This window comes from Sapajus apella, unplaced genomic scaffold (genome assembly GCF_009761245.1).
Source record: "Sapajus apella isolate SASKATOON/1434 unplaced genomic scaffold, GSC_monkey_1.0 scaffold8, whole genome shotgun sequence".
Lineage (NCBI taxonomy): Eukaryota > Metazoa > Chordata > Mammalia > Primates > Cebidae > Sapajus > Sapajus apella.
Window position 1 is genome coordinate 34640540 of NW_022436948.1, and position 10857 is coordinate 34651396.

At 33.6% G+C, this 10857-nt stretch overlaps 1 protein-coding gene and 1 pseudogene across 2 annotated transcripts in view; one reads left to right on the forward strand and one right to left on the reverse strand.

Annotated features, from left to right (window-relative positions):
* Window positions 1-10857, reverse strand: part of GBE1 (1,4-alpha-glucan branching enzyme 1) — a 266870-nt gene that overhangs the window by 11873 nt on the left and 244140 nt on the right. The gene's annotated exons all lie outside the window — the stretch shown is intronic.
* LOC116551079 lies at window positions 7430-7531 on the forward strand (annotated as a pseudogene).

Here is a 10857-nt window from a genome sequence, read left to right on the forward strand (position 1 = left end):
CTCATCTACTTTGCGCATTTTTTTTTTTTTCCTTTTTGAGGCAGGGGCTGGCTGTCATCCCGGCTGCAGTGTAGAGGCACGATCTTGGCTTGCTGAAACCTCTGCCGGTGAGCCAAGGCTCAAGCAATTCATCCCACCTCAGCCTCCCAAGTAGTTGAGGCCACAGGCACGTGCCACCACACTGGTTTTTGTATTTTTTTGAAGAGATGGGTTTTGCCGTGTTGCCCAGGCTGGTCTCAATCGAACTCGTGAGCCAAAGCGATCTGCCCACTTTGGCCTCTTAAGCTGCTGGGATTATAGACATGAGCTACCGTGCCTGGCATGCTTTTTAAAATTTTTTCTTAATAAAGGAAAATGTTCTCAACAAAATTGTTTTTCTGATACAGAATGAAATAATATTTAACCATTATTTTCAATGCTACAGTAAAATAAAAATTATGTATCCATCATTTTACATGCTTTTCCTGTAATAAAGTACAGACTGAGCTTCGCACACCAAAAAATGCAATTTTAAAGTTACAAAAGTTTTGGCCTATACTTTTTCAAAGGAAAGTAGAAGAAACATTATTATATAAGGATTCATTTCTCTTTGACACTGAAAGAGATCATCATATTGAAAATGTTAGAATCTACTTACTTTATATAGTTGGTAGACATAAAGAAAAAGCTTATAAAAGCCATAAAGTTGCCAAACATTAGTTATACATGCTTCTCTGACCTATAATTTAATGAAAAAATTTTTCTATATCCAATTGTGCAATCACCCAGTTCTGTGTCTATATCACTTAGAGAAAACAATAGCTTCCTTTAGAAAATGTGGCTTCTAAAATCCAGAAATTTCAAGAAATGTAAACACTAGGTAAAAGATAATGAGTATGAAAAAGCTTTACAATTGTGATTTGCTACCATATATCACTCAAGTATCAGAAAACTCCATGTTTTATGAATACTGCTTACGATTAGAACAAACCTTTGTAAAGAGGTTATTTGAGCAACTGATTTGTTTTGCATGTTCTCTCACTCGAGTACTGCCTCACTCTCTCTCACGTGCATGCACATACACAGAGATATACAATACATACATACATGATATGGGACCTACACAGCACCACAATTCCTATATCATCCCTTTTCTATGAAAAATTATCTCTGAAAGTATGACTCAAAGCCACTTTATACTTGTTTTAAACTACCTTTGTTATATGTTTTCCAATACATAGCACATAGAATAAATTTAGCAGGACACCTTAAAAGTTAATCTGTTATCTGTAGCTACCTCCCTACACCTAACAGAAGACCTTCTCATAATTGGTTCCCAATAAAACTTTTGAAACTGATATTCAGGATGACAACGCTGACCAAGAAAAGCCAAATTAATTTTTTTTTAATAATTGACATAAGTATAATAAATTATCTTTACTCCCCCATTCATTTATTATGTACATATAATGTACAAGATATTGTGCAAGAAACAAAAATAACTAAGGTATGGTCTTCTATTACATGTGACTTACAGCCTGTAAAGGGAGATTAGGCATGCATATGAACACGCATAAGTAGACTAAAAAGCAATATGCAATGAGAGGGAGAGTCAAGGAGGAAAAACATAATTGACAAGCCATATATAAAGACTTTTGAAGGCTGGGCTGGGGTCTTAAAACTTACTTTGTTACTTAAGTGTGATAGTGTTTAAAATTCTTGAGATTGGGAATGGCAATCAAGATAATTAACCCAGAGGTTGCAGGGAGTATAAAACAGACGGTGGAAAGACCAAGTAAGGAAAACCAGTCAGGATTCTAAAAACAGGCCAGGGATCATTAACTATGGCTAATTGCTGACAGTGGGAAAGAAGATAAATAGACTGAGATTTAGAAGTATAAGTGACAGTACTCTAAAGTAAGGAAACTGAGGCAAAGTTAGGGAAACAGAAGTGGAAGGGAGAACAGTTGTGCCCAAGTTTAAGTGGCAGAGCTGGGAGGTACACACAAATCAAATGTAGATCTAATGACCCTATTCTCTACAGGTAACACCAATTTTATGCCAAGAATAAGGCAGTGTTATACAGTTTCTTGTTTATTTCTCAGGTTGAAATTCTTTATATTGCTATGTTTGAGACTTTGTAGTTCACAAAAGAAAGAGGTTTATTTTGGCTCATGGTTCTGCAAGCCATACATACAGGAAGCATGATGCTGGGATCTGCTTTTGGTGAGGGCCCTAAGAAGCTTACAATCATGGCAGAAGGAGAAGAGGTCCAGGAATGTAACATTGAAAGAAAGGGAGCAAGAGAGAGCAAGGAGGAGGTATGAAGCTCCTTTAAACAACCAGCTCTCATGTGAGTGAGAACTCACTTGTTACCATGGGGAAGGCACCAGTCATTCATGAAGAATCTTCTTTTATGTCCCAAACACCTCCACCAGGACCCACCTTCAACACTGGAATCACACTTCAACATGAGATCTCGAGGGGACAAATATCCAAACATCCAAAAATATTCCAAGAATCAAGAGGCCAGAATGAATATGACAATAGAATAATGAAAATAGGAAAATCAGATAAAATGATATCCATCTAAATTACTGACACAATTAGATTTATGAGTTTGCCATTCTTAACAGTCATGTTGATGTTTAAATATATGAGATTTGCTATACTTGTTCTGGTCCATTTCTTATTCATTTGATCCATCTGATCTTTTTGTTAGCAAATACAAAATATTGGAACATAAAATTTACCTTGTTCAATTGGAAAAAAATAGTAGGGAGAGAATGACAATTTTTTTATAGTTTTTTAAGGGAGATCAAATAGGTCCCTACCAATTTGGATAGCATTTTAAAATATTATGACTTCTTATTTTAAATTGAAGAGCTTCCTAAGTATTTGATATATCTATCAACAAGTTTAAGTAGATAAGAAGTTTTCAGCATTATTTTATAATCTACATCCTTAAATTTGAACCAAGGAAGAGCCAATGTTCTGAAGGAGGCCTGTACTAATAAGATTAAAGAACAGTGAAGGCATGAAGACTCTTAAATTCAATGGCTCTTCAAATACTTCAAAAACCGCTGTGTTTGCTCAGCCACTTGATAAAGTGTCTGTTCAAAGTATAAGGATTTTGATGTAAGAAGTACTATCATTTATATCGCTCTGCGCTAAACTCACTTCACTCCCACTGATGAAGCTAAGGAAATTTATTGTAAGGTACAACCCTTGAGGTTTCACACTGAATGACAAAAAAAAGGGTTCTCCAGTGACTAGATGACTATAATGATGGCAGAGCAGGTAAGTTATCATATATCTTCAGATGTAAGACATCACCCATTTCAAGATGAATTATTTTATATATTTCTAATAAAGAGAAAAAAATCACTGCTACATCAATATTGTAAGATATATTCCAACTGAAGACAGGCTAAAATGTGAAAAAATGTACATTTTTGGAATATGAATTTAGTATGTTATTTTATATCTAATTAATTAATCAATCCATTCATATTACCATGATTAAAATAACTCCCTGGAGCTGTTACCCCAGGAAAGAGAATTTATACTGAAGGCAGAAAATATCAGGTATAAAATTCTAAGGAATATTTTAATTAATGTAAATGTGAACAAATGTCTAGCAGAGTAAGAACAGTGGCTGAAAAGCAAGGAGAGTTTTATGATTTTAGTAGTCTGAAGAGATCTATACAGCACAGGGTTTGCCACAATGTTCTAACATAATCCTTCCCTTTTATGTTATATGGATTGAATTTTATTTATTGCCAGTTATAATCCACAAAACCTAAGGTTATAGCTATATAGCATTTCAAATAGATCTGTCCCTTTATTTTATAAACATAGCTAAATGATGCCTACTTTATTGTCCTGAATCACAGAAAAGGCCGTAAACTACAACTTTCAGCTGCTCTCTCTGATCTCTTTCCAAATGCAGGAGTAGCAAAGACTGATGATATATTGCTATATATTTAATGAATGTGCAGGCCTGTTAGTGTGTGGTGCAGGGATGTCGTAGGAGTATGTGTGTGTGTATGTATGTGTGTATATGTGTATCTGATTTAGATAATTCTATCTTTTCTTCTGTGATCTAGAATACACATTAACCTTAAACAGTCATCATTGGAACTAAGGGTTCTGCTAGCTAGCCATTTCTAGAAGATTGAAACTGGACCCCTCCATTATACTATATACAAAAATTAACTCAAAATGGATTAAAGGCTTAAATGTAAAGCCAAAACTATAGAAACCCTATAAGACAATCTAGGCAATACAATTCAGGACATAAGCAAGGGCAAAGATTACATGATGAAAACATCAAAAGCAAAAATTGACAAATGACATCTAATTAAATTAGGGAGCTTCTGCACAGAAAAATAAACTGGCAACAGAATAAACAGACTACCTACAGAATGGGGAAAATTTTTGCAAACTATACATCTGACAAAGTCCTAATATTCAGCTATAAGGAACTTAAACAAATTTACCAGGAAAAAAACAAACATACCCATAAAAAAATAGGCAAAGGACATGAACAGACACTTTTCAAAAGAAGATATACATGCAGCCAACAATCATATGAAATAAAGCTCAATATCACTGATCACTAGAGAAGCACAAATCAAAGCCACAAAGAGATATCCTCTCATACCATGTAGAAGGACTATTGCTAAAAAGTAAAAAAAAAAAAAAAAAAAAAAAAACAGATGCTGGCAAGATTGTGGAGAAGAAGGAATACTTATACACCATTGGTGGGGATGTAAACTAGTTTGGCCATTCTGGAAGACACTGTAGTGATTCCTCAAAGACCTAAAGACAGAAATACAATTTGATCTAGCAATCACATTACTAGATACGTACCCAAAGGAAAATAAACCATTCTGTTATAAAGACACATGCATGTGCATGTTCACGGCAGCACTATTCACAATAGAAAAAGCAGATAATAAACCTAAATTTCCACCAATGACAGACTAGATCAAGAAAATGTGGTACACATATACCATGGAATACTATACAACCATTAAAAAGAACGAGATCATGTCCTTTGCAGGGACATGAATGGATTTAGAGGCCATTATCCTTAGCAAACTAACACAGAAACAGAAAACCAAATACTGCATATTCTCATGTAAGTAGAGCTAAATAATGAGAAGACATGGACACATAAAGAGGAATAACACAGACTGGGATCTTCCAGAAGGTGCAGGGTGGGAGGAGGGAGAGGATCAAGAAAAATAACTAATAGGTACTAGGTTTAATACCTTGGTGATAAAATAGAGAGAAAATCTGTACAATAAACCTCCATGACACAAGTTTACCTATGTAACAGACCTGCACTTATACCCCTGAACTTAAGACAGAAGTAAAAAAAAAAAAAAAAGTCCTGATATCTTAATCATTTTTCAAAACTATTTATGGCCATGTGACATTTATGATTACATTACTTTCAATGGAAGACATCCAGTTAGTTTTTTTTTTTTTTTTTAATCTCTCTGACTTTAAAGAATGCCCCAACATTATAAAACTTCTAAAATAAAATTTAAAGAAAGTAATGTGGAATTAAGCAAATTTTAAAATATAACAAATGCCAAATGCAACTTCTCTCTCTCTATATATAGATGTGTGTGTGTGTGTGTATGTGTGTGTGTGTGTATTTTCTTACTAGTTTACCTTAAAATTTTAGTGACCTTGAAAAAAGCAAGATCTTCATACATAAGATAAATATGCATTCAAATTTGTGAACACCGTCTTCATTAAAAGATTAAATGACAACCATACATTTTAAGTAAGTACAAAACAGAAGCGTACTTCTGTTATAGTCTAGGATGTGCTCATTTCATCAACAAAAGGTTTCTGGTTTTAGAATAGAAAATAAACTCTAATCCCTGCAAATATGCTTCTTTGGCCACACATTTTTAGAAACTGTACAATGCAAAATAGCAATAAAACAAGCTCAAAGGATGAGGAGTTGAAATGTCATTATCTACCAGGTTAATTAATGGATTACTATGTTTTTTGAAATATATTTTCATGCAAATTATTAGTTTATTTTTAGGCATGCTTAATGACACACATCAGTAAATAGCAAATCAAATGGTAATACAAAATATTGAGTACCACATATTTCTCTATGCAAATAGGACAATTATCCTAAATACTTTACAGAATACTTCTGACTAACCTACTTAGAAACTTTTCTGTATCCTAGAAGATTATATAACTTAAACTAAAAAATGTCACTGTTTCTCAATAACTTGAGAAGGAAGAAAAATAGAAAAGTGTGCTCAAACTTCTGACTAACCTCTCCCTAAAACTGTTGCTCTCTGTCTGTGCCATTAGGGTTATCCAAAGAACTTGTAAATTCAATTATTTGATGAAGCGATGGCAATTATTTAGAACTGAAAAAGAAAAACAAAAAATAACAGATTTTTGTTCACCTTGTAACCACGTTTTATTATGAAAATGAGTTTATACCTGCAGACTCAATACTTTTTAAAAAAAAACATTGTGCTTTTAAACTCAAAATAATTTTGATTCAGGCTATAAAGAAACAACTTCCCCCAAACAAACTTACCCTAGGAACAGCCTTCAATGGAGTCAAGCGTATATATCTAAATAAAAAGATAATTGGATGCTGGGAAGTCTCCAAAAAACAAAGAAAATCATAAGCAATAAGAAAGCATTATCTGAGCCATTTCAGGCAGACAGACTGGGATAGGAGATAGCATCCTAAAATACTAAAATGTGGTGGGTACGTTCATGAGCTTTAGGGTCTAATAACTGCATTCTAATTCCAGTCCACCCAACTGCTAACTGTGTGTCTCTGAGCAAGTTACTTACTTCCTGGAGACTCAGTCTGTCATTGGTAAATGGAGGTAACACGTCAGAGGATGGGTGTAGAGATTAGCTGAAGCAATCTACTATTGACTGCTTAACACCATATCTAGCACTGGGGAAGTGCTCAAATTATGAGCTGCTTGGGCTATTATTACTATACACCCTGGTTCACTTAAACGGCTGTCTCAGGAGATGAAAACTCTAAAAGTGGGTCTATTAATTCTTTATTTTACTCTTTACACTTGACTTGGCCTCTTCTTCCTTTATGATCTTTATTTCTATTCCTCTTTCCCTGTGTCTTTGTTCTCACTAGAATTTGCTATTTTAAAATTTTTACATTAAAGTTTAATCATACAGTGCATAGAACTCTTTGAGGACTAGAGGCTTCTTTTAAATTTTAGGGTTTCTTTTATTATTATTATTTTTAAGAAAGTACTTCTGACGTTTATGAGAAATACTGAGAGAGTTTTTGGTGAGGCCTACCCTGACAATCCTACCTGAAAATTAAACACCTCCACACACCCTCCTGTACCTGCCCTGATTTTTTACCATAGTATTATCCGCTTTTAACATATTATAAATTTAATTATTATATTTCACTTCTCAGCCTTTTGGCTAAGATCAAGTGTAGTATTTGTTCTTACCTGCTTAATTTCTGTCTCTCATTATGAAATTACACGCTCTACAAGAAATTTCTTTTCTGTTTCTCTGCCACATAGGACCTAGGTTAGTACTTGGCATTTGGTGAGTGTATCTTTTCATTATTTTCCTATTGCAGTCTCTTCCTTGGGTTTTAGTTTTTAATCTACGCATGTTTTTGCTAAACTTTAAGAAACAATTTCATACTACTTTGGCCATCAAAGACCAAACTTGATTTTTCTTTCCCTTTGTTTCATAGAGTTAGAATGTAAGATCTGTATAAATATAACTTCTATCACAATTCCATTTCATTATCTATAAAGTTTAACTCAGACAATTTAAAAGATTTCATATTCCTTGTAAATTTATAACAGAATATTTGTAATAGAAAAAATATCTTTCATTTTGGATAATTTAGAATAAACAAATGCATGTTAGTTTGAAGCAATTAATTCTCTAATTAACTACTCCGACTGGTATGAGACTTGAAGATAAACATATTATGTAATTCTTAGTTGACATGGATACATGATTCCAGGTTTATTCAAGTCAGCACAAACTCAAAGACTTTCCATATCAACATTACTGGTTAACTTTCTTTATAAAAATGACTGAACTTAAACACAGAACATCAACGGGGTTCATCAAAAGCATATATCTAATATTTTGGCAGGGCCAGAATAGGCTCTTATGTATAACAGTTTCTAACACTCTACCCTCATCTTCCAGATAAAGACTGCGAAGTGCATAAACAGTAATATATTTAAAATTTGAAAATCTGAATATTTTAGCTGTGGTAGTAGAAACATCATTTTTCTTTATGTCAGGTCTTAACTTATTTGGAGTAACATATAGTTAATGTATAGTCCTCTTTCTCTTTTAAGACTGTATAGAAAAATCATAGTACAGATTTCACTCAGTGCTTTAGAAAGCTGGAAGAACAGGGGCTGAACTAGTGTTCCATGAAAAATTGTAAAGCAAAGCTTGCAGGTGTGCATATCTGCATCATTACTTCAGTCTTTCCTGAGCACTTCTGGGCACATAGCCCATAACTCCATCATATTAATTATTGTGAGGAGAAAGTTTTGAAGTAAACATTTCCCCATATGCATTTTAAAAATTGGGTGCAGTTTATACTGCTTGCGTGATGGGTACACTGAAATCTCAATCATCACTAAAGAACTTATTCATGTAACCAAACCCTACCTTTTCCCCAAAAACCTATTGAAATAAAAAATAATTAAAAAATAAAAAATAAGCAAAGGGAATTTTAAACACATATGCATGGGAGTATTTTAGTCAAAGGTACAAACTTTCTATCATAAGATATAATGTACAATATGGTGACTATAGTTAATAATAATGTGTTATATACTTGAAATTTGCTGAGAGTTGACAGTAAGCATTCTCACACACACACACACAAGAAAATGGTCACTATATGAGGTGAGGAATATGTCAATTAGCTTAATTGTAGTAACCATCAGACAATGCATATGTATATTAAAACATCACACTGTACTTTAAATATATACAATTTTTATTTATCAGTTATGCTTTAATAACAAAAATAAACAATGGGGAAAGGACTTCCTATTTAATAAATGGTGCTGGGGTAACTGACCTGTCATATGCAGAAGATTGACAGTAGACTTCCACCTTTCACCATATACAAAAAATAACTCAAAATGGATTAAAATGTATGAGCTCAAACTATAAAAACCCTAGAAGAAAACCTAGGAAATACCCTTCTTGACATCAGTCTTTGCAAACAATTTATGGCTAACTCATCAAAAGTAATTGCAACAAAAACAAAATTGACAAGAGGGACTTACACTAAACAGCTTCTGCACAGCAAGAGAAACTATCAACGAAGTAAACACACAATCTACAGAATGGGAGAAAATATTTCCAAATTGTGAATCTGACAAATGTTTAATACCCAGAGTCTTATGGAATCTATATGGAACTTACACTCAACAAGCAAAAACCAAATAACCCCATTAAAAAATGGGCAAAAGATATGACCAGACACTTCTCACAAGAACACATGCATTTACCAAACACATGAAAAAAAAATGCCCAACATCACTAATTATTAGAGAAATGCAAGTCAAAACCACAATGAGATATTGTTTTACACTAGACATAATGGCTATTACTAAAAAGTCAAAAAACAACAGATGCTGGCAAGCCTTCAGAGAAAAGGGAATGCTTCTACACTGTTGGTGTGAAGTAAATTAGTTCAGCCCTGTGTAAAGCAGTTTAGAAATGTCTCAAAGAACTTAAAACAGAACTACCATTCAACTCGGCAATCCCACTACCAGCTATATACCCAAAGGAAAATAAATTGTCCTAGCAAAAAAAAAAAAAGAAAACAAAAAGACATATGCACCTCTATGTTTATCATAGTACTATTCACAACAGGAAGGGCAGGAAATTAATCTAGGTGCCCATGAATGGTGTACTGGATAAAGAAAATATGGTATATATACATCCATGGAATTTTACACAGACATTAAAAAGGTGAAATCATATCCTTTGCAACAACATGGATGTAGCTAGAGGCCATTATCCTAAGTGAATTAATACAGGAACAGAAAACCAAGTACTGCATGTTCTCACTTACAATTGGGAGCTAAACATTGGGTACACATGGACATAAACACGGGAACAATAAATACTGGACACTACTAGAGGAGGGAGAGTAGGGCAGAGGCAGGGTCTGAAAAACTACGTAACAGGCACTATGCTCACCGCCTGGCTGATAGGATCATTCACGACCCAAAACTTCACATCACATCAAAAAACTCATGTAAAAAACCTGCACATGTATGCTATAAATCTAAATAAAAGAAGAAATTTAAAAATATGCCTATACAGTTGGGAAAACTTTTTCCACTTACATTGATCTGTGCTTGTGAGGATCAGAAACCAGGATGGTATTACACTGCAGAAAAAATTTAGTCAAAGTCATCATTAACCTCTACAAACATAAATAGAGAAAAAAACACATCAGTGAGACACACTTCATATACGTCGATGGCATTGCTAGAGGGCAACAAAAAGATGAATTATCTGGTGACCAAATGTAAAAGTGTACTGAATTTAGAGAAACTAGATTTAAGTCACATTTATTCATTTACTAGAAATACAATCTTATGAAAACTATAAATCTTTCTGATCTTCATACGTAGATTGAGGACAAAAAAATGCTTGCCTAACCAGCATCACTGGAGAAAATGTGAGGATAAGATGGGTTAACATAAATAAAAATATTCACACATTGTAAACTGCTATGTAAATTTAACTTTTGGTGTTAATTTTGAAACCATCCCCTAAAAGAAGCTTATAGATATCCTAATCCATGTAATCTTATTTAAT